This window comes from Pinus tabuliformis, chromosome 7 (genome assembly GCF_031772625.1).
Source record: "Pinus tabuliformis cultivar Carrire ecotype Pingquan chromosome 7, CPIR1, whole genome shotgun sequence".
NCBI classification, from domain to species: Eukaryota; Viridiplantae; Streptophyta; class Pinopsida; order Pinales; family Pinaceae; genus Pinus; species Pinus tabuliformis.
The window spans coordinates 1,274,053,100-1,274,079,623 of NC_142293.1; the positions used below are offsets into that span (position 1 = coordinate 1,274,053,100).

General features: G+C 35.1%; 1 pseudogene; it reads right to left on the reverse strand.

Annotated features, from left to right (window-relative positions):
- Nucleotides 1-22,909: 22,909 nt before the first annotated feature.
- LOC149252113 (cytochrome P450 750A1 pseudogene) lies at nt 22,910-24,611 on the reverse strand (annotated as a pseudogene).
- Between the last annotated feature and the right edge of the window lie 1,913 nt (nt 24,612-26,524).

The window sequence follows — 26,524 nt, forward strand, 5'->3', positions numbered from 1 at the left end:
GTGTGAATTTTACAAAGAGCAAATACAGTATTTGGGGCATGTAATTACTAAGGAAGGAATCTCAGTGGACCCCGAATAAATAAGGACTATAATGGAATGGCCGGTGCCTAAGGATGTGGCGAACATCTGATCCTTCATGGTGTTGGCGGGCTATTACAGGTGTTTTGTAGAAGGATTTTCGAGGGTAGCTTACCCCTTTACCTCCTTACAGAAAAAGGGAAGGACCTTTAGGTGAACCCCTGAGTGTCAAAAAAGTTCTGAGCAACTTAAACACCTACTCACCAACGCGCCCATTTTGACCATAGCTAACCCCAACAAAGATTATGTGGTGTGCACAGACGCAAGTAAAGGAGTGGGCAGCATGCTGATGCAGGAAGGGAAGGTGATAGCATACAAATCAAGAAAATTAAAGGAACATGAGCAGAAATATTCTGCTTACGATCTAGAATTGGCAGCTGTGATTCACGCCCTGAAAATGTGGCATCATTACCTTATGGGGAAAAAAGTTTGTTGCTGACAGATCACCACAGTCTAACCAATTATTTTAGCCAGCCCACTCTAAATGCAAGGCAAGCACGGTGGCTAGATTTCCTAAGTAGTTTTGATTTTGAAATCAAGAATTTAAAAGGAAAAGAGAACTAGGTGGCAAATGCGTTGAGTCAGAAATTGCACTACCTATATGAATTTTCCTGCAGTGAAGGGAAAATCCCCTTCAGGGAAATGATTAAAAAGGCAACCGAATAAGATGTTGTTTATCAGCAAATACAACAATCAACCAACAAGGGAAAACAGTAGGATTATGCCCTAGATGAAGCTCGGTTGTTGTATTATAAGGGAAGACTGTACATGCCCAACCAGAACAGAATTAGAAATCTAATATTGGACGAGTATCATAAGAGTCATTACACTGGACACCCGGGATATCAAAAGATGACCACGGCACTTTGAAACAAATATTATTGGCTGGGAATGAAGAAAGATGTGGCTAGTTATTTGGCACGCTATCTAGAATGTCAGCAAATTAAAGCAGAACATCAGCATCCTGTGGGCATGTTACAACCATTACCCATTCCGGAATGGAAGTGGGAAACCATCTCCATGGACTTTATAACCGGTTTGCCTAAGTCAAAAAAAAATAATGACGCCATCATGGTGGTGGTGGACAAGCTGAGTAAATCAGCACATTTTATACCGGTACAATCTACCTAGAGAGCTGTGCAGATTGCCCACGTGTTCATGCCAAACATATTTAAGCTGCATGGGTTGCCAAAGACGATAATTTTGGATCGCAATGTGAAATTTACATCGGTCTTTTGGAAAACATTATTTGAGGAGTTGGGAACTCAGCTGAACTTTAGCACAGCTTATCATCCTCAAACTGATGGACAAACCGAATGGGTGAACTAGGTGGTGGAAGACATGCTGAGAGCTTATGTGATGCAACAACCAACCAAGTGGGAGGACTACCTACAATTGGTTGAATTCGTATACAATAATGGCTACCACACATCATTGTTGATGAGCCCTTTTGAAGTACTATATGGGCAGAAGTGCTGCACCCCCTCGAGCTGGAGTGGACCAAAAGACAAATTGTTGTTAGGTCCTGAAATGCTCAAGGAGATGGAGGAACTGGTAAAAAGGGTAAGATCTAATTTGAAGGTAGCTCGAGATAGGCAAAAGAACTTCGCTGACCAGAAAAGGAGGATTAAGGAATATCAGGTCGGGGATCATGTGTATGTGAGGATTTGAGCAAAAAGGAGCTCATTGCAGTGGAGCGGGTGCGCTAAATTGGCACCTCGGTATTGTGGACCGTTTCAAATCTTAGTAAGATTTGGGTCGGTAGCTTACCAACTCACTCTGCCAAGTCACATACCAGTCCACAATGTTTTTCATGTCTCCATGTTAAAGAAATATGTTTATGATCCTAAGCATGTGATTAAATGGCATAATATTCAGGTGAGAATTACCTCTGATAGATCAATCTAAATGTTTCCTTTTAAAGAAAACTAACGTAGGATGTCGCTGTTGCAGGTAGAACCGGAAGGAGAAATCCACGTCGAACCACTGAGAATCCTCGATTGGAGAGAAGTAACACTGCAGAAGCGGGATATTACCCAAGTTAAAGTGTAGTGGCAGCACTTTGGGCCTGACAAGGCTACCTGGGAAGATGAAGAACTTATGAAAAGGGCTTATCCAGGGCTGTTCATTGCTGAAAGACATCGGGACGATGTCCAATCTTGGGGGGGGAGATGTGATGCCCCAGGTTAAAAATGTAAATATGTACTTTACTGTGGTCAATGTAAAACTGAACTTCTTACTTTTATTTATTTAAAAAAAAAAATTAAATATAATTTGTTCTCATGATGAGGAAAAGGAAAAAAAATGTTTTCCCTAAAAAGGAAAAATCCTCAAGGAGGAAGTGGTCCTCTTGAGGTGGAAAGACAGTTGCTAGGGAAGCAACCCTAACTACCACCCCTAACTGGAAGATTTTCTAGATAAAAGGAGGGGAGGAGAGGAAAAATCTGCGCTGTAGTGACAGGTAGAGGTGAAAGAAAAGAAATCTGGTGGCTAAGTCTAGTGATGACCAGATAGCCCTGCTTGTTGTTGATCACTTGTAGAAGACTGCGGTCTAGCAAGAAGCAAGGGGGGAGATTCTGGTCCTGAAGGACGAATCTCATGGTCGGGTGGATTGAAGACAACAAACCCTTATTCGGCTGACTGTCAGAAGAAACTTTTCAGTCGGAGGACTCTAGGTACGTAAGAAACTATGTATTAGGATTATTTTAGAAGTCTGTATAATGTTAATCTTGTTTCTCCTCCTTGGTTTTCCTCTGTGCATTGTGGGAAGGGAGTGAGAGAAGTTTTCTTATAGGAAACCAGGATGGGTAGCTAAGTGGGAAAATGGCTATTCTCCCAGGGAAACTTTTACTGATGATAGTGTTTGTCACTTGTGAGGAATTTGAATATTGTTTTCTTTTTTAAAAAATTCTGAGAGTTAAATGTGGGATTGGTCTACTCAGAGACTCTCTTAGAAATTACAGTAGAACGAAAAATAGCAAACCAGAACCATAAATCCATGGGTTCAGAGTCTATAAAATTGCTCTTGCAATAAAAAAAAAAGAAATAACATTTCGTTAAAAAAAAAAAGATCAACAGAGCTCTTTCTTCAAATCTGTTAATACGCTTAACATAAGAAAAAAATGTAGAAAAATTTAATGTTACAGATTAAAACCTTGAAGCATTTGCAGATAACGGTATGCATGTAAAACAAAATTACTGAGCGGCATAGCCGCATCTGCGTGGAGATGCAGACTTTATAGCGAGGGTTAGTGACCCTTCTCCGCATGCAAAATTCATCTATGAGGCACCGAGATAAGTATTCAGACAAATATACACATATACATAAAAAAAAATGACTGCAAACAAATCTTATAAGTGTCGGCCTCATACAAAATCAAATATCTCAGAGAGAATGCATATCTGAGGGCAAATTTAAGAAATAATCTTGTAGGATATACACATGAGATTTGTAGCATGCATAGGTCATTTCTCATTCCATGTCATGCAAGAAAATTAAACCTGGGTGGAACAAAACCCTTGCTATCGTGCGATGCACACTATACAAAACATCATACAATATGAAAAGCTGAACATTATATAATATGAAATGGAGCCCCCACTGGCAACGGAGGAATGCACAGAACGACAACATATATCATATATATGTTTGCAAGAATACACTGCTAGAGTGACATATTCAATATAATTCCACAACTTACAAAATTAACCAAGGGTTTGTAAATACAAGGAAACCCCAAGGCGAAAGGTAATGCACCTCAGGGTAGGCAATTACCCATTTAACCGACTGAATTCGGCCTGCAAAGACCAGACTAATAGTAGGAGAATAAAAGAAAAAGACCGGTATTATGCATAATTACATTATGTGCATGAACAGTCATAAACCCAGAAGTCAAAAATATTCTCTAGGGTAAGAACCCAAATAAAATCATTTAACAGAATATCCATTACATGAACAATAGTGTAACAGAGCTCAAGGGTTCGTCCAAAATGCAATCCACAGTTTAAAGATGTAACCCTCTCGAAGAAAGGATTCACAACCCTGTGTGAGCTGGACGAATTCGTCAGGTTCGAATCCTGTCAATACTCTGCCATTACGTGGAAGAGAAACACTGTAAGGAATGGGCCAGAGGGCCCTCTCTAGCCGACAAAGGCAATAAGAAACTCTACTTATTCAAAAAGGCCTTCATTACTTGCTATAGATTCAAAAAATATGTATAGAACGCAGAAGGACATAAGAAACATACCTGTCAGTTGAGCGTGAAGATGGCCACATCCGCACCCATACATGATTCATAGAAACAAGAACTAGAATCCATACCCATAGAGAGTAAAACAAGCCTACGATGTGTTAGAGACCGCGAGCTGAATAGGAATAATAAAAAAAAAAGAAACTGTAACTTGTAGACAGATAACCCTCTGATAACACTCACTAAAGACCTCTGTCGTGAAAGGAAACAACTCTAAGCCGATTTGGTAATGCAGCTAGACAGCAGGACGGTAGCCCTCCCTTGTCAAGTCGGGGTTCTGAGCCTGCTCGATGCTGAGCAGGAAATGGAGTTGTGCAGAGCCGAACCGAATGTTTTGTTAAAAGCCATATTGGTGCAATAAACCCAACTGATATACATCGAGCCAGCTCCACCCTCGGATGGGCTATCTCCCATCTCCACCGTCGATGCGGGGAGAAGCCCAAGGGTGCGAAGGCAAAGGAGCCTCCATCACGTGAACAAGTTAGCCAACATAAATGCCATAGGCCAGGTGGACCAGGAACAGCATGCGGCATTTACATCCGCAGGCAATACCATATCTTCCGCGGGATATTTCCCAATATGACTAAGGTCATCTAGATATTTCCATTCATGAACCTTTTCTGTGATTGCCGCGTGTAGGTGTCATTAAACTGAAAAAAGCAATTACATACAGAACCATGCAAGGTGGTAGCATATGTGTAAATATTAAAAAAAAATTATAAATGTGTAGGTGGTGTAGGTTAATTGGCGGGGACATTAGAGGTTACATGGGAGTAAATATGCATATAATGAAACCCTATTGTTAACTAAAGCATTCAATATATCTCTAGGTTTTGGATGGTGATCAGAACACAATATTTTCATTATCAGTGAAGTAGGTGGTTCAATCTGTAGATGGTTGATTGTATGTAATATCATATAGATTTTGCCTATAATATATCATCATGCTTTTTTCTTACTGAAAAAAATAAAAAATAAACAATAAAAATAAATAAATAAAATAAACAATAATAATAATAATAAATAATAAATTAAAAAAAATTAATTAATTAATTAATTAAAAAAATTAAATTAAATAAAAAATTAAAAATTAAAACTAAATAAATAAAAGAAGCATTCAATACACCAAACCTTAATAGAAGTGTCATCTATTATATGTACTAGATTTATGTAAAACATTTTTTTATAGTTTTTAAATAATAAAATATATTTTATCTAATCCAAAAATTAGAACAAAAATAGGCATAGAAAAGCATTTAGAGTTTAGTTCATTTAGATTTAAATACAAATATTAAGAATGGATGTCAAAATTGTGTTGATAGTGAACCATTTAAAATTTCTTATTAATTCAATTTATTGTATTCAATATAAAATCTCTAGAATATATTAAAATCTATTTTGTATTAATATTAAACACCAATATCTCTTTTAATGCTAATTAATAATAATAATATTATTATTATTATTATTTATTATTATTATTATTATTATTATTATTATTATTAATATAGATATTAATTTTAAACATAGAAATCTATGTAAAAATATATTTTGCATCTATATATTGATGTGAATATTTTTTATGTAAATATTTTTATTAAACATTGGACTTGCTTTAGCTTTATTTGGGTTCATTGATGTTAGGATTAAAAGATTTGGTAATTTTATATCATTCGGTTCATGTAGTATTGTGTTAATTTATAACATTACGTTTTGATGTTTGGGTTTTCTAACATTAGAAAAATTGGTTTAATGCTAATATTTATATTCAAAAAGAAAATTTGATTTTGATATTATAACTATATTTGTAGAAACATTATAACATAAATAATAAACATACACCTTGTAGGTTTACTACCATTAATAATCTTGGATTATAGAGATTAGGTTTAAAAAATTATGGAATTTTGTTACGTGTTGTAATAATGTTATGATCGCTCATTTGATTTTATACAATCTGTATATGTGAATTTTTTCTGTATGTGTAGATGGTAAATTATGTATGTATGTTAATTTTAATTTTATTCAACATTAAAATTTTTTGTTGATATCAAATGTGTTTTTCTTTTTTCTGTTAGGTGATTTCATTGTTTGCTCCCTTTATTGATTGTGATAAAATTTAGCACTCTTTTTAAGAAATGGAAGAATGTTTTGTAAACCCTTCTTTCTTATTACGTTGCAAGCATGTTTCTACCACAAAATTTGGATTTAGGTTCCTTTCCTCAATACTGAAGACAATATTTTACTAATTAAAAAAATTGATGTGATAGTTTAAACTTAAAGATGACAATATATTCTCCTCATTGCCACAATATCAATGGATGGAATTCACTCCACTAACCTCTCTGCATATCTAAATCACATGATTAAACCTTATTTAAATTAATTTTTTACAAAGCTTGATTAAAAATTTACCATGCAATTTGTTAATTGACACCTATGTGTCAATGAGAATAGCAAGACTACAAAATGTTACAATTGTCATAGTAGTGGAAAGGTGTGTTTCTGAAAAGATGATTATCCGTTTCAAAACATTGATAACGTGTGTCCATTCCAAATAACAAGTGTCCGTCAGTTTCACTAACGTGTCCATCAATTTCACCCTTTCATGCTCTTAATAATAATTTGTAGAGAGATAACTTGAAAAAAACATTTTTCCATCCAAATAAATTCATTTTTTCATTCAGCATTATAACTTTAAAATTAAAAGTGTGGTACTGTGCAAAATTTGTAAAACATTATAATAAATGTGAAAAAAATGTAATATTCTAATTTTTATTAGACTAATTATAATTTAGGATTTTTAAATTTATATAATGTAATTATGCCTATTAATTTGATTCTTATTAGTTATACAATATTTCCATTTCGCAAATAAATTCATGAAAATTGATAATGTATTTCAATATAAATTATATAGATATATATATTTATATTTATAATTATCTGTTGAGATTAATTAAGGTGTTATTTTTAGCTTCTAATACTTAAATTTATTTTATGACTTTGAATTCTATATTTAAATTTGTAATATAATATTAATGTTTTCAATACTAATATTACTTTAATATTAATATGTATATTTTGCGTTCCATATATTGCTCTTAGTATGAGGAATGGTTCTCTTATTATACCTGTATTCACTACTAATATTTATTGTGTCTGTTATGGTTCATTTGCATCGTTTTGCATGATAAAACATGGAGGAATAAGAGCAAGGTTTATTGGCTAAGTGTTTCAAATTTTCATTAAATATTTATTCTTATTCATCACCATGTCATTAAATATTATGTTTTATATTGTATTGCTCCACACTCCATGTAGGATTGTAACCTGGAGGAATAAGAGCAAGGTTTCTTGGTTGAGCATTTCAAATTGTCATTAAATAGTTATTGTATTGATTATTCATGACCACTTCATCTATTATAAGCAAAGCATTTCTCCCTAGATGCATGCATTTCTTAGTGCTTGGGTTGTTGGAATTGTTGAAGCAAAGCAATATCCAATTACAATTTGTTGGAAGGATTACTGGAACCATTTGAAGGGGCTTCTCTCGGCTTTTATCTACTAAGAAAGGTGCACAATCTTTCAGAGTCTTCCGTTTCTCGATCTAGGATGCCGACTAGAGTTGTATACAATAGTTTTTAGTCTTGTAGTTCTACATGTGATGCTTATATACCTAATCTTACAGAGAAAAGAATTATTTTCCCTACCATTCTTCTAGGTTAAAATGGTAATGGTAGCAACAAGAAGTAAAATTCCTTTCTCATGATATTTCTTGAATATATGTATTGATTGTATTTGTTGGTATAGCCATTAGAGTATTTCAATTTTTTTAAAATGACTTGTTAATATCTTTTATTCTTCCCCCTTGACAATGCCAGGCAGAAGTTTGGACCAGGGTTGTCCGGGACTTAGCCTCTACCCTAAGGTGTTTAGCTAGGCATCATTTGCCTCATTTATACACTATTCTTGGACCAACATCAGTTGATTTTAAGATAATTAGGCATTTGAACTCATAGAAGCTTTTAAGATAATTAGGTTTTTGAACAACCTACATAGGGATAAATACTTTGGGATAAGTGAGAAGTTGCTCCTTTTAATTGACCAATAATAAACTCATTTCTTTATAAAAATAAAATTAAACACTGATAATAATAATAATTAAAATTTAACATGTAATTATTAATAATTTCAATTTAAGATTATAAAATTAGTATATTAATATTATATTAATTAAAATCAAATATAATTTAAAAATTAATTAATTTAGAATTTCAACTTTTTTTAGAAAAATTGGCAAATGCTAACCACCCGATAGCAACACACAACCCATGGGTGAACTCAAGAATTTGAATCTTGTAGCACATGGAACATAATACTTCATTTTCACAAATATTGCGAATCAAACTATCTCTCAAAATATGATTAATTTAGATTATTAAAAATATTTAAAAAATTCAAATATTATTTTAATATTAATAACTATATATCTTAAACTTATTTAAAATAATTCTATATTAATTTAATTCTTATTTTTAAAGTAAAATTGGAAATTGGAAATTTATTTTATTTTCCTTAATAATGTATTTATTATTGAAACTAATGGCTCGATATATCAATAGCTTGATAAATTTTAGTACCTTTTACTTAAATAAATGACTTTAATTTAATAACAAAGAGCTCACAGCTCAATGTCGCATGTACCAAATAGCTCAGAGCTTAGCACTGGGTGTAGTAGATAGCTCAACACCAAAAAGAAATTGAAGAGTAGAATAGGCAGCCAATTTCGGAAGTGACATGTACCAGAGAAAATTTATTTTATTTTCCTTAATAATGTATTTATTATTGAAACTAATGGCTCGATATATCAATAGCCTAATAAATTTTAGTAACTTTTACCTAAATAAATGACTTCTATTTAATAACAAAGAGCTCACATCTCAATGTTGTGTGTACTAAAGAGCTTAGAGCTCAGCACTGGGTGTAGCAGAGAGCTCAACGCCAAAAGGAAATTGAAGAGAAGAATATGAGCCAATTTGGGCAATGACATGTACCAGGGCAGTGTCATGTACCAGAGAAAGCTTAGGGAATTGTGGTTGACATGCCCCTATCCTGGCGGTAGTCTTTTAACCGCACATAGGCAGGTGCGACACCACTACCCAATTTCTTTTCACCAATACTCTCAAGTACAAACTACGCCTAAGATTCAACACTTAGATTATTTTCCAACTTTTACTAAGAATTCATCTTTTTAGCACAGCGAAAATATATTCATGATCATTACAATTTATAAACATATGCACAACGGAGATAATCTCTTTTAATGGGAGGGGCAATTCCCTGGCTAGATTCTTCCCAAATAATAATAATAACACACTTTTACAAGTATTTTTATACAATCACAACCTTTGCTAGGAAACCTCAAGTCACCTCTACACTTCTACCAATTTTCAGTTTCGAGCTATCGTTTAGGATAGCCCCACCCTGGGTAACCCTTCATTCAACCTTGCCCCTCGGTCCGTTTGAGGTGGCCCTCGTTCAGTCACACCCCTCTGTCATTCAGCGTTGCCCTCGTCATTCAGTAGTGCCCCTCTGTGCAGTGATGCCCTCAGCGGTTCGCCCACAGGGCATATGTGCCCCATCATGCAGCGACGCCCTCAACGGTTCACCCACCAGGCAAACGTGCCCCACTACAACTCGGTCAGGCAGGTGCACCCCTCTACAACTCGTCTGTGGGCAAATGCACCCATTTGCAACTCATCCGGGTAGGGTCGCCCCATCGTAGCTCGTTTGGGTAGGGTTGCCCCTCCGCAACTCGTCTGGGCAGGGTCTCCCCTCCAGAACTAGCCGGTTCAGTTTTCTATTTTTGGCTATGTGTTGCAGCCCTCGATCCGTATGCACTTTCGTCCCTCTTGTTTGTTCGGCCTTCTTGCTTGTCCAAGTCTAGAGTACACCTTGAAATTCTTTTGACGCTTTAACTTATGCCTTATCTATTTCACACGTTCACCAATATATATGAACTCTGCAAGTGATATGGTGGGTCAGCCTGCCCAGGCCAACCACTTAATTTAGCCATCGCACCACATCTTTACGTCGGCTCACCCGTATACATTGGCTCGTCGAGTCCACCTAACCAACCGTGCACTGTATAATCTTTCCATCACAATTTTCAATACTTAGCCATTTTTTCGACTCTTCGGTTTTTCAACTCTCGAGTTGGATTGTCGTAACTCATGTCCCAGGTGTGTTTAACCAACCTCCCAACTCGTCGCACACCAACTCATCCCATCATCGCAAACTTTCATCGCACATGACTCGCCCGCTCACCGACTCATCGCACCCAGCTCGTCGACCACCAACTCGTCACACCCATCTCGTCGCGTTTAACCAAGAGTGTGTCGTCCCAACTCATCGCACGTCGCACGCATGACTCATGGGCTTGACAGTGGTCATGGAGGACTCGTTGACAGTTCCCAGACCTATTAGGAGCATTGGAGTAATCCTCTAGCATTACTTGATTACCTAAAATTATGTAAATGTTTTATCAGAATATGCTTTATATTCCTAAAGTTTGTGCCTCTCTACCTTAGGAAGAGAATAAGTAAGTTGTCAAAAAATTTAATTTTTTAATTTACAACCAAAAAGTGATGTTGAGATTTAATAGGATGAAGAAAAGTTATTATGACATTTGAATTAAAACTCTAGCTTTGATGTGTTGATTCGTGTGCATCCACTAACACCGAACAACATATTGGTTACTGTAGTCCTTTCTACTTTATGACAAGGGACTAATAATAGGACCACTTTTGTTATAATTTATAATAGTTGACGCATGTAAGATTATAAGATATTTAATTGGATCATTAATTAATATGTTATTATATTGAAAATTATAAATGATATTGAGTATTTCTGTATATTCAAGGTTAATTTAATTTTTAAGAGTAATCATTTTATATAGATATCTAAAGGTGAATTACATTACTTGCAAAAGTTTAGGGTTTACATTATGAATAAAAATAATCTTATGATTTTCAAGACCATAATCAGAAAAGGGATTACGAAGACAATGATAACTGGAAAAAATAAGGAATTACAAAATTTGAAATATAACTAGAGTCTTGGTCTAAGTTACATTTCCTAAAAGTATTTATATCATAAGACACACAAAATATTGACATGAGATAACTATGTTAAGGGATACAAATACGAGGAATTCTTGGAGTTTTAATGTATGGGGGTCTTAATCTCCAACACATGCACGGGATGTTGAGCAATAGCAAGGGGAGAAATCCAATGACAACTACAAAGGAGTACTCTGGGTTGCTAGCAGAAATTACAATGATAGCTTGAGTTATGGAGGGAGCTAGCAATCATCAAGTCACCCTCACAATGTTGCAGGTTCAAGCCCGGTGGGCTGACCATGATTGGGTAACTCATCTAATGTTCAATTCCTTTTGCTTTGTCAACATTTTTAATGTTTTATCTTCTATTTTTGCAATTACTTGTATGTCATGCTCAAAGTGCAGTGGGGGTGAGCATAAATTTTGGTTTCTTTGTCTTTTGGTGGTAGTTGGACCCTTCTTGGAGTCCTTTATTTGTCTCCACTCAGCCTATCCACTTTGCTATAAGATGCCATAGATTCCCTTGGCAATTCTTGTTTCAGTGGGCATTATTTTTAGTTGGTTTTCTATTTTATAGTTCATTTGGTTTTCATATTTTTTGTGTGATATTTTTCTCTTCAGCCATGGTAACCTGGCACAACATGCCTCACCAGAGGATGTGTTATTGCCGAGGGTCTAGTGGCAAAGGTCCTCAGGGTCATCTGCATGCCCAGACTAAGTTCAAGACACGACAACAGTTTTTCACTCTTCTAGCCCTCCAGAAATCCAAGAGGAAATTCAACAACTTGAAGCCTTGATCACTAATGACCACCATGCTAGTATTTAGACTCTGAGATTCACGCTGAAATAGCCAATTAGGTTCCTAACCCTAAACATACCGGGGAATGACAGAGAAAATATTTGAACTCCATTACCTTCCATGGGTAGATGAAAAAAACATGAAGACCAAAATGATATAATATCTTTTTTAAATGAAATCCAATGCATTCAACATCATTGATGCCCTTGCCTTGCTAGTTTGGATGCTCAGCGTTCTCCCATAAAAGACCATATCCAATGTGTTTTGAAACTTCCAACACCAACAAGAACCACTATTAAGGATCCCACATCTTATTTCATTTGATCTTTGATGTTGTGTTAGCGACCCATGTTTTTTTACTCTAAGTAGTTTGGTGTATTTGAGTGGTCATGGGCTTAACAATGACATATGTTAACATTTTGATAAATCTAAAGGGTCTATTATCAACAATTTTAATCTCCCTTAAACCAAAGTGTGACTAAACTTAACATAAACAATATTACAATTTTTTATATAAAACCGTTTTAAAGCAATACAATTTCAAATTAACAAAATTTAAATTAAAATAATTCATTTTTAAATTTAATTAAATCGGATATAAGAAACAAACTAATGAAATTATGTAATTTTGTATTATTTAATTTGTATTATATATTAATTCTTTCTTATTAAACGATTAAACGTCTACATCAATGGATAGAAAAGCCCTCTGTTTTTTCCCAGCACAAACCTAACAACAATCTACAACAGTCTGCTCATTTTGTTCGCAGGTTAAACTTATTACGTTGTGCGGACTGATGACTTCAATTTTTTACGTATCAACATCAACATTTACCGTTTGGGAACAAATCTGAACAAAATCTGAAAAGTAATAGTTGTCGTTAAATAAATTGCGCCCATCGACAATTACTCTGGAATTCGTTGTGAATCTTTCGGTCATGCATATATATATAACACATCACGGAACCCACCACGATGCGTGATGGCACTCGTTTTTTAAAATGTACCCAAAGTAAAAATAAAAAAAAATACTCTCAGATTTAATTTTTCAAAATCTTGTATACGTTAGTGTACAAAAATTTTACAATTATATATATAATATAATTATTTCAATTATATATATTTATTTAATATATTTTTATTACAATAATACTAATAAAATTATATACAACTAAATGTGATTAATAATTTTCATAAAATTTTATTATTAAATTATTTTATTTATTAGAATTTAAGATTTTGTAGTCTAAATTTTGAAAAAAGTAATTTTTTACTTAGAATTGACATCAAAATATTAAGATTTTGTGATCTATATCTTGAATAATGAGAAATATTTTAGTAGAAATCAGATCAAAGTATCAAGATCCGATTCTCTCGATGTTCAAAACACATCGACAAAATATTTTTGATGTGATTTCTACTGAATTTTTTATCATTATTTTATTTATATTTAATACCATTCATTAGTTTGCAATTCTAAATAAATAAATAAATAAATTCTATGTAATGTTGTTATTTTATTTTGTACATTTTCAAATTAAAGTTTAAAATAATTTGTGAGCATTTTCTATGTAATTTTGTTTTTAGTTTATTTTGTATGCTTTTTTAAGTATGGGATATTATGAATATTGTACGAAGAAAATATTTTTTATTTGTATAGAAATTTAAAATTTAATATAATATATATAAGTGATTAGGAAAGAAGTTATAGTTTATGGGTGCAATTTAATGAATTATTCTGTAAATCATGAGATTAAATGTTCAAATTCCTCATAGGTCAGGACAACAAAAATAAATAAATAAAGAACTAAGTTATGTAATTGAATTCGGAAATGCAATGACAATCAAGGCAAGGAACATGTTGACATCATCTCACTTGGCCAAAAAATCAGAGAACCTTAATTAATTTAGATTATTAAAAATATTTAAAAATTAAAATGTTATTTTAATATTAATAACTATATATCTTAAAATTATTTAAAATATTTCTATATTAATTTAATTCTTATTTTAAAAATTTATAAAAATTATATTAAAAAAAAAAAAATTATTTTATTTTCCTTAATAATGCATTTACTATTGAAACTAATGGCTCGATATATCAATAGCCTGACAAATTTTACTACCTTTTACTTAAATAAATGACTTCTATTTAATAACAAAGAGCTCACAGCTCAACGTCGCGACTCGCGTGTACCAACATATCGGTTACTATAGTCCCTTCTCCTTTATGGCAGGTCATAATAATAGGACCACTTTTGTTTTAATTTATAATAGTTGATGCACGTAAGATTATAACATATTTAATTGGATCACTAATTAATATGTACATTAAATAGTATAAACCAAATATGTTATTATATTGAAAATTATAAATGATATTGAGTATTTAATTATAGTATAAATTTAAGGTTAATTAAATTTTTAGGAGTAATTAGTTTAGATATATAAAAGTGAATTTTATTATTTGTAAAGTTTAGAGTTTATTTTATGAATAGAAATAATCTTATGTTTTTCGAGACCATAATCAAGAACATAATCAGAAAAAGGCTTATGAAGATAATAATAACGGGAAACAATAAGAGATTACAAAATTTGAAATATAACTAGAGTCTTGGTCTAAGATACATTTCTTAGAAGTATTTATATTATAAGACACACAAAATATCAACATGAGATAACTATGTTAAGGGATAAAAATGCGAGACTATAATTTGTATTGTTACTTTGAGCCTTCAAGAGTTGTTCCCGTGAAAGAGGGTATGTTAAGGTGTTTCTCTATTTTGTCCAATATGGAGTTAAAGTCTCTAAGATGGTGGTGAAGGAACTCCAAAAAAAGGACATCATCCTAGTGCTCATGTTAGTCTACCAGTGTGTGCCCCAATAATAATTTCATCTCTTAATAAAGGTCGATAGTTTGCACGTACTCATTGAAACAACCCCCGGAGTGCCCCCCTATGTCTAGGATCCAATATACCCATTCTACCAAGACATCTATATTTCAAAGAGGAGCTCTATGTGTAGAATCTTTTACCTTAGCTCTAGCAATTTCTTCCTGGATAGGGCGTCGCATAAAGTCCTGACATCGCCTAGAAAAATCCTCCAAACCATGATGCATGCATGTGTGACCCTTTGGGCTCATTCTTGATAATATGTCACCTACATCCAAAAACGCATTCACTAATGGGGTGTTCAGGCGAGACATAGAGCATTGACATCCTAGATAAAAAATTGAAGAAAACGGATGGAAACTAGCCAACATGAGAGCTTCCCCACCAAATATACCTGAGATTAATGGTTTTGTAGACAAGGGATGACTTAGAAAGGCTTCCATCAAGGCCCACATAGTAGATGGTGGTGTAATGAATACCCAATATCATTTACTTCAAAGTATTTGATGCCCCAGTAAACTAGTCTTACAATATAACCCCTAAGAAAGATGAAATTGAACTATTGAACCAATGGGCAAGAAATGTAAACAAGCATGAGAAAAAAAGGGGCAATGGTCACGATAATACATCCAAGCTCTAGGTCCTTACGCTCCATCATAAAAACTAGGATAGGTGACATGACTTTGATATCCCCACATACCCCTAAACTAGATTAGACTTAGTACATATTTCCTCTCTCTGACACTCAAGGAACATAAATGACTAATACCAAGCAAGGGATCAATCAAACAAGCATCCTGATAGGGAAATACAATGAAGCATTGGACAAGAAATTCCAAAAACTATTCTCTCCAAATCATCCAGAGACACCATAATAGTAGATTCACCATTAAGGAAATGACCAATAAAAATTTTGAAAACTATAGGAGACAATTAAGTGTTGTGGACATAAAAATATAACTGGGCTCAGGGGTATGAGACTTCTCCATTAAACAGAAAGTGAGTGGCCATATACTAAGGCCTCCACAAGGCTTGAAACAACTTACACAAAAACACAAAATTCCTTGCGCATTACAGACATTGACAACCGTGCATAATGAGAAATGAAATATAACAAAACTAGAATTAAGAAAATAAAGGATATTACCCACAAGTTGGTTCTTTTGTGGCCTATGGAGAGAAAAGGCCACCCCACTAAACTAGATAACCCATAGGTTTGCCTTTGTCTCAAAGTACTTGAATCCTGAACCAACACAATTGCACCACCACGAAAACATGATTGCATCTCCTTTCACCTTCACTTCCCACACCAGCCTCTGTAGGTAGGTAAGTGACAAGCCATGAAAAAAATGTTGCGCATGGAATACACCATGAGGGAGGCCTTGTTAACACCCTCTGCCACACGTGCTTCAAGCTCAAGAATCGCGCGATACATCTACCACCTTTTCTCTTCTATATTTTGTCTTAGCCATATGGTGTCCCACTAATGATATGGTCCTACACAACATCAATATGCATTAAACTTTGTGCGAATGTGCTGCTATGTCCCACACTTCTTCAATCAATTGGGAAAGTGGTAGTATGCCGCCCCCACCCCCCGAATGAGTGCAAATGCACCACCACCAAATCAAAATTACATTTCTATGCTCTGTAGGCAGGTAAGTGACAAGTCAAAAGAAAGAATGTTGTGCATGGAACACACCATGAGGGAGGCCTTGTTAACACACTCTGCCACAAGAGTTTCAAGCTTAAGAAATGTGTGATACATCCACCACCTCCGTGTTCCTTTATTCTACTTAACCATATGATATCTCATTCATGATATGGTCCTATAGACCATCAATATGCATTAAACTTTATGAAAACATGTTACCCCATCTCAATTCTTCAAGCAAATAAAAGAGTAACAATTTGCACTACCCCTATCTATTTCAAAAATCAACCCTTCTAAAACATTATTATATTTATTATATATATATATATATATATATATATATAATTAAAGTACGAAATTAACTTATACTCTAAAAGGAAATCACTAAGGGATATCTAAACTATCCATAAAAAATGAAACCCTCAAATTTATTTATACTTAAGCTATAAAATGATTTCATATAATCTCTTTAAATATAATAATGCTTTCATATAATCTCTTTAAATATAATCATATAGTTCATCATTATTTTGAAGTGTCTTTACCTAAGTCTTAAAAAGTCAAACCTTTCCACCATTATAGATTTAATGTTATCACACTTTTTAACAATAGCCACTGTTAGGGCGACGCCATTATCTACACTAATCATTATAATCTCTTTAAATATAATCATATAGTTCATCACTACTTTAAAGTGTCTTTACCTAAGTCTTAAAAAGTCAAGCCTTTCCACCATTATAGATTTAACGTTATCACACTTTTTAATATTCAATGCTCAGAAGATGCCACCCCTTCCTCCGTTGGGAGGTCAATGATAATTATGGCCTCTACCTCTATCTTGGAGGTTGAGTACAAAAGGTAAATATATTCTTTTAAAGGAAACGAAAAGAATGTTCTGCGCCGTCAAATGCTGGCTTATAAATGCTGAAAGTCTACTGGAAGCGGCCACGGTGGAGAATTGTTATAGTAGCGTGCTTGTCACAAGAATATTATGTATAAGTATTTTAACTTAGTTCCGACGTGTAAATTTGACTTTTCATTTTTATTAAGTGGGCTCTTAGTTATATGATGATTTTAAAAACAGTAACCATATTTTATAAGTGACCAGACAGCTTTTCCACTTACCCAATGTGAAAATAATGTTTTTTTTTAATTAATTAATTTCTATGGGGAAGTAATGGATTTTTGTAATTATTTATTGTTTATTTATTATTTAACTGGGGGAGAGGGATATGGGTATGGGTATGGGGAGAGATAACAACACTTAAGTTTATAAATATTTTTTTGTAACACCTTAGGCTGTGTGGACAATTAACTTATTCTATTGTTTTATTTTTATTTTTATTAATTGTTATGATTTTGTCATCATATGTTCAATAAGAACATTAACTTCTTGAAATAGTTAAGGTGGTTACTCTTTTATTTCTTCAAAAGGAAGATTCGAGGAAGGCCTGGGCGCTGGAGATTTAAAGAGAGGAAAGTAATAGATTGGTCAAAAGGCAAAGTGTTGCCATCAGAAACTCTTTGACCTGGGTCAAATAGGGGATCTTGAGAGAAGTTATGAGAGTACGTGACTTGATGTTGCGTAGTAAGTCATGACGCTTCAAGATACCCAAATTAAAGACAAACCTTATAAATACTGTTTGGAGTTGTTTGGAGGAGGAAGAGCTCGGGGAAGCGTATGGACATGGACATCATTGCCAGACTCGAGGCTGGGTAGAGAGATCTTCCAAAAAGGTCTGAGGTTGTTCAGATGACGAAAACAAATAACTATGATTTAGTTTATTAAGTTTTACTTCATTCGAGTATAAATTTATGTGGTTACGAATTGCTTAGTTGTTATTATGTAATGTTTGAATGCAAGTCCGAATGCAAATCTGTATATGCTAAAATAACTAGAAAGATATTAAAGCGATTGGTACATTGCATAATACGTATAGCCATAGTTTATTGTTGCAGGATTTATGAACTAATGTAAAGAATAATAAAACTTGCATCATAAATTGTACAAACATTTTCAAAAAAGAAAAATAGTAAGCATCTAAGTTCTAGCATAACTGCAAAAGGCATTAGTTTCATGACACTCCAAAGTGTGGAATTACTCTAAGGCCCTGTAGCCTTTGCTGAGAAAATATTATGACCAAACCATCAATAAAAACTTAAGCCATCTCATACAGAAAATACAAGAGCACAAACGAATTGAGTTCATTACACCGAGTGTACGCACAAGAAAACCACCATATTTGAGATTTATATAAACATTAATCGTAACACTGGGCAAAGCCAGAAAGAAACTATAAAGGAAATAAAATCATTGAGTGGAGCATGGCCACATTCAATGTCTAATAGAAAGATATATATATATATATATATATATATATATATATATATATATATATATATATATATATATATATATATGACTCTTCAACGCATTCATTGTTTAATAGAAAAACATTAATAAATATAAAAATTTATGAGTCTTGCCGCATCCATTACGTAGTCACAATATCGAATCATTAAAACACAGAATGGATAATAATCCACAAACAAATTCAAGAAGTTACTCCTTTCATGTATAGACATAAAAAATTAATATAATTCCTAAGTCGGAAAGACATGAAATGAAACCCTAGTGTGGAACCCTATAACCCTTTCCCTGAGAGAACTGGCAGAGACTGTGGCCTCCATGGATGGGGTCACTGAAAAATAAACTGTGATTCAAAACTGAACTGCATGCTTGATACGATGTAAGAATAGCAACCTGAAACAAGTATGCAAAACTGGCGGGTTTATTGTTGGTAGTATTCATATTGTGCACGTATTCTTCTGCTGTCTCTCCCGGGGATCTCTATTCTGCGCATAGTTTCTATGCATATGTTTTCTGGACGGAATAGGGAATCTCTATATCTATGTTGTTTGGGCTTCTGCTTTACCTCTGGCCTATCAGGATCGGCTCTTCCTTCCTCGGTGGGAACCTTCACGTACTTTTGCTGTAACTGCGGTTGTATTTGCCGGCGGACTCAATTTCTAACCGAAACAATAAGTTCTTGATTCGCCAACCTGAATTAAGAAAAATCAATTAAAAGTCCAGAAAAAATAATAAATGGTTTCGTGCAGATTAAAAGGCTTACTGAGACTTTGCGGCTGGGTTCTAGATCTAATCTTCTGCGGCTAAATCTAGATCTAGATCTAACCTTCTTCTTTGCAGCTGGGTTCTAAATCTAATTTTCTAATTTTCTGAGGCTAGGATCTACATGCAAATATGGCTCCCAGCTTCGTGAAAATAGTTGCTGGCTTAGTTCCGTCCACTTTTGGAGGGCAAGCTCCTACGCATATCATCAGTGAAGCCCCAACTCCCACTGTCGAGGTGGTCCAGGCCTCACTCGATGAGGCTTTGAAGTTTTCCGAAAGTGCTCTAATCTGCAGGTTCAATGGTTTTTGGCCGCGGCTCACAGCTCTCCACAATTGGATCTCGGAGGTATGGAAGCCTGTCATTTCTGATGAAATTAATATCTACCCCTGTGCTAGGGGTTTCTTTATAGTAGATTTTGAAAATCCTGAAAGTAGACAATGTATTCTAGATTCCGGCCCTTGGTTTTGGGAAAACTCACGCCTATTCATGAAGCCATGGAACCCATCATTCGATCCGTCAACAACAGTCATACCCTCAGCACCAGTTTGGGTGAGATTGCCAAGCCTACCCTTACATCTCTGGAATCTCTCCTCGCTAAAAGCCATTGGAAATGCAATTGGAAAATTTTACTGCAGGTGCCCAGAAATAGAGCAATATGCTAGAACCACCTATGCACGCATCTATGTGGAAATGGACTTCAGTGTCAGATTCCCAGCTGAAATAAACCTAACAAGTAAAGACTATGTGTGGAACTAGAAACTCGATTATAAAAGTGTCCTCTTCAGATGTCGATCCTGCTTTGAGACAAGCCGTCTAGCCAAAAATTGCTCAAAAGCCTCCCAGAAAAATTCTACTAGAAAAAACCACCACAGATCTACATGGTGGGAAGGAGCACAAAAAGAACACTACACTGTCATCAAAGAAGAATACTCTAGAGAAAACTCTGAATCACAAGAAATCGAGCAAGAAAGAAACAACTTTCAAGACAAGCATGGAGAAAGCCCCATCGCACAAAATAAATCGTCATTTGATAGTGAAGCGGATCTCCTAGGCCAAACTTCTTCTCCGACTATCTTCAAAAGGACGAACACAATAGATCGCGAAGCTAAGACAACAATGTCCCAAGAACTAGTAGAGGTCAAGGAGATGCAAGATAAAGGAAGTTGGAAGACTGTAGAGAAAAAAAGAAAGCCACAACATCAATCTCGCCAAGAAAGATGAGGAGCTAGACAATTAAAAACTAAGAAAATTATAGGTCCGATAGACCAATTTGGTCTCAGTAGAGGTTAACCATTATCATCATCATCATAAATATAAAGAATGCACAGTGAGGAGTCCTCAGATAACTTCAGTGGAAGGCTGTCGAGAGTTAAACCAAATCACTAAACTAAAAATAATTAATAATTGTTTAGCTAGGGCTAGAGGGGAAAAACATACTTGTAAAATAAGCCTTGAGAGCAAGAAAACCTCGAGGAACTCTGTCAGCCAAAGAATTTAACAAGGGTAAGTATAGGCGAAATTCATTTAGCATAGTCGAACTTGTTTGGGTATGATACCACCCTTACCTGTGCCAGAACCTCCATCTAAGTGGAGTTTTTCTTGCACTGTGGATGCAAACGTTGTAGAGGGAAGCGTAGAAACATCGCCGCAACTGGAACGCTCCCTCTGAAAGTGCAAACGACCAGTGAGACAATCAAACCCATGCTTGACCTAGAAGAAATGAAATGAAGGTTCAATGAAGGCTAGAAGTCGGGTCACATTGGGTGGTTTAGCCATTTAGAACCCTCACCTTAGCAAACCCTCAACTTCCAGTGCCTCTCCACTGGAAAACCATTGTTCGAATGTCGTGAGCTGCCCGACGGAAGAGGTAGGTCGTTACCTCATTCCTCATGGCCGCAACTCGTCCATTGGATCGAGATCTCCTCCATCGACACCAATAGAAACCTCCATATGTATAGAAGGGTCTAAAAGGCATACAACTGTGGTAAATACAAGCGATATATGACAACAAAGCCTCTTGTAGCCCTTAATAAAATTAATGACCTTCGGAATCAGAGCATCACAAACATCAAATTAACATTATAAATTAACCTTACCCTTCGTATGGTTGTATAGGGTATGATTAAGTTCAGCATTTCCTAGGTGTTGTTGAGTGTGGTAACTTTTGAAAAGTAATTTTTTTTGTTTTGATTTTTATGTGCCTTAAGTAAGTATATGTTACATAATTTTAGAGACCATATGTTTAACTTCTAAAATTCTGAATTTATTTATACATTGTTTTTTAAATAATAAAAAATTATAATATCTGTAAAATTCATATTACCATTAAATGACGAGAGAGAGTTTCCACTTAATTTAGTGTGAAAATAATGTTTTTTTTTTGTTTTTTTGTTTTCAACTAATTTATTTATTTATGGAAGAAATATTTTTTATTTTATTTTTAAATCTGATAAATATTTTTAGAAACTATTTATTTAATTTATAAAATTCTAAATTTATTTATACATTGTATTGTATTTTAAATAATAAAAAAGTCATAATATTTAGAAAATTGTACTACCAAATTCAATGAAAAAAAATTCGCTTGACCAAACATATATGTATATATTATAATAAACAAAGATAATTACTTAAATTAATGGTAATAGAATGATTTTACAAAATCATTACAATAGAGAATTAATTAAATATATATATATATGAGATAATTGGTTAGATTAATGGTAATAGAGTGATATTACAAAATCATTACAATAGAAAATTCAAAGCTTGTAACACAAATGAAAATGGTATGATACTGATTAACATTTGAACGGAAAAAATACAGGGCTAATCTTCTGTCCACCAGATACCTAACAAAAACTGCAAAAGCTAATGCAATCAAGGTAACGCTATGAGCATAAACTATTTTTGAAAAGGGAGTAGCGTAAGCAATAGTACAAACTAGAAGAGCATATAGCGAAAGCATTGCTCGCGAAAATAGGAAAGCGGCACGGTGCCTTGCCACTCTTAGGCTTCATAACTGTACTAGAGTGGAAAGCTTAACCTCAACGCTGGATAAGCAAACAGCGGAACTTGCCTTGGAATCGAGGCCCCGCATACTTCCGTCATATCGAGCTGGGACGGATCACCTTCAACTCTCCAGTTAAAAATGTGCACCAGCTGAGCCAATGTGAGTTCAATCGTGGGAATAGCCATGGGTGCCCCTGGGCATCCTCTCCTTCCTGCACTAAACGGAATCATACTGAAGTCTGATTGATCTGTTGAATTGACATGTTCATCCTTCATGAATCTTTCCGGCTTGTATTCGGAAGCATCTGCCCCCCACACATTGGGATCCCTTCCTATAGCCCACAAATTCACCATCAACATTGTTTTCTTAGGGATATAGTATCCTCCGACTGTCACAGCCTCTACAGATTCATGAGGAATCGCTATCACCGCAGGTGGGTATAATCTTAGCGTCTCTTTCAGCACGCAATGGAGGTATTTCATGCTTGCTACATCAGATTCATTCACTTTTCGATCTTTGCCGACGACACATTCGATTTCTTCTTGCAAACTCTTCATCACATGGGGATGTCTGAGCAGCTCACTCATTGCCCATTCTAAGGTAGTCGATGTCGTCTCCAAACCACCTGCGAGCATGTCCTGCACAAATACGAATTTAATCAGTGCAAAATATTGAAAAAAAATAAGTTTAAGAACGAGGATACTAAACTATAAAAGAATGGCCGAAGCCGGCGAGACATATATACAAGAACAACACCCTTGACAGTTTCCCGCGTCATTTTGGAGTCGGCCTCAGCTTTCTCGAGCAATACATCGACGAAATCTTTAACATAGGGCTCTTCCTCTTTCTGGTGATTCGATGTCGAGGCCATGCGATGAGGAACGTGGTCTTCTATTATTTTCTCTGCAAATTCATTGAATGCTTTATGCATCTTCTTCATGCGCCGTTTGATGCCTTGCAGATCAAGCCAATCCAAACAAGGAATAAAGTCTCCGATGTTAAAAGCTCCCGCTGTAGATATCAGCTCAACTATTAAATCCTTAAAACTTCCGAAATCCCCACCTAAATCATCGTCAGTAAATTTCCTCCCTGCCAACATCCGCCAAATAATGTTGGAGTTGAGAGTAGAGATGGCCTTGCTCAGGTTCACGCTTATTATTCCGCTCTCACTCTCCTCCCAGATTGAACGGATCATGGCAGACACCTCTTCCTCTCGCACGGGCCTGAAAGACTCGATTCTTTTGGAAGTCAGGAGTTCTAATACGCATATTTTTCTCATTTTCCTCCAGTGATCTCCATACTGAGTGAAGGTCACATCTTGATAATTGAAAAATATGTATTTCCCAGCGGATGTTAGAGGCCGGCTGGAAAACACCAAATCATGGGTTTTAAGAAAGAGTTTGGCCATCTCAGAAGAAGAAACGATGACAGTAGGGACAGAACCTAAGCGCAGAGAGAAAATGGGGCCATATTTGTCAGCAAGGCCTTTAAGAGTACGGTGAGCGGGCTGTACCAATTGGTGGAGATTTCCGATTATTGGCCATGGAAAGGGTCCTGGAGGCAATCTGCCCCTAATTCTTCTCTTCTGCAACAGCCGTATGAAGAGCAAACAGAAAAATAAACCAACAATAGTTGCTGTGACAGCACGCTCGCGGCCTGCCATTAATGTTACGGGCAGACGAAAAGACAGAATAGCAGTAAAAGTATGAAATTCCATATGGAACACACTTTGTAAGAGACACATTGCTTGGAAGGATCAACGGTATGCTATTTAAAGGCACCCCGAGATTTATGAAAGCTCACTTTAAGGCGATAAATTCAAATTTAATATAAACTGACACTGATTTTAAAATTTTCCAAAGCCATACGTTGACCCACTGTTCCGGAATAGCAATAATGAAATGGTAATAATCTGCATTAACGGAAAATACATATCGTATAATAGATGCATCTATCATCGTGGATAAGTAATCCCCGCTGTTTCTTTGTAGCACAAACCTATGGAGATGGGATTGTAGTAACCGCAAGTGTTGCTAGTGAGACACCCTCAATATTTGGCCATATTTTGTCTTTGCCTTCAGGCCTAGCCTATTTCCCTGCTGTATTCTGTCATTTCTAAGATTACATTGGGTCGATTGGATTCCTTTCCGAATGATCCTACGGATAAGTGTGAGCTATTTGTGCTAAAAGTTTGCTGTTAATTAGCTTTTGAGAGAAGTTGAGGCATTGGGCTCCTCACTATGTCGCTTTTAATTTCATTTAGCTCACTAAGACATGGTATCAATTAATGCAGCGCTTATAGCCATTATCAATTTAAATGGTGCCACTTAGGGCAATTTATAACCTACTAATCTAGTTGAAGGCTTTTATAGTTTCTTCTATGTACTGCTTTGTAATTCTCATATGAGGTATCTCCATGATGTCCTCTTTTAACAATCCTGCAACCTTGATATCTACTCATTGTTAACATCATTATCAATAGGGACATGTATCTTAGTTTCAAGACAAACTCATTTACTCTGTGACATGTGCTAAAATCAAGGGAATTTCACCCTACTCACATCTAGTATTAAGTCATACCTTCATTATGCAGAGTCCTCTTAACGTTCGGTAGTGGCATTAAAAGATGTCAAGGTGGTTTCTCTATCAAGCTTTTCTGGGGGAGTTTCTATTTTTTCTTTGTTTTTTCTATTTTATTGGCCTTGTCCTTTGTTATTTCTATATGAAATTAGTCTTTTCCTTTTCCATGCAACTATAATTCCTTATTGGGTGAGGCTTCTCCCTTTAGCTTTCCCCTAGTTTTTGCCTTCTTTTGTCAAGCCTTATGAACCTTCTTTTGGTCTTGTCTTCCTTCTCTTCACTTGCAACCTTCCCTTGTTGTTTCCAAGTGCTCTATGTTCATTATCTGCTCCTTCCTACACCTTAGTTTCCTTTCACCTAGTTCGTCTTTCCTCCAAGTCATAATTCTAAGGTTTGGATCCTCCTTCAGTCACTGAGGATGATAGGGAAGGAGAGAGCTAGCACACTCTACAACAATGTCAAATGTGAAAAGGTTTGAAGCATCCTTTTGGGAGAATACCTTCCAAGCCATTTGACATGAAATTCACATTCTTCAATAGGAAGGTTAAGTTGAACATCATTTCATCTTAAAAACAGATGTGAAATGTGAAATTCAACATTAGATTCCAGAGATTTGTAACACTAGCACTTTGTGCACTTGGTACCTCCAAACTATTGCTATATACTAGCAAATCAAAATAATAATGGGAAAGGTCTAAGTGGATGGGTGTGAAGAACAATAAAAGATTCTCCCACACTTAAATGAATCACAACTATAGCTTATGAAAATTTACATTCAATTATCTCTAACAGTGAATAAAATGATTTATTTGGAGTTCTCTAGTTTGGGGGAAGCCACTTTCTACGCTAATCCTATCTAGGTGGACTCCCACATTCGAAGGTTCATGATTTTATTTTCCATTTTTTGCTTCTAGATCAATAGTCGACATGGTCCACATGGCACTAGTAGGCCTATTAACCTTAGCATTTCATTATTCTCTATCCCAATTTTTAATT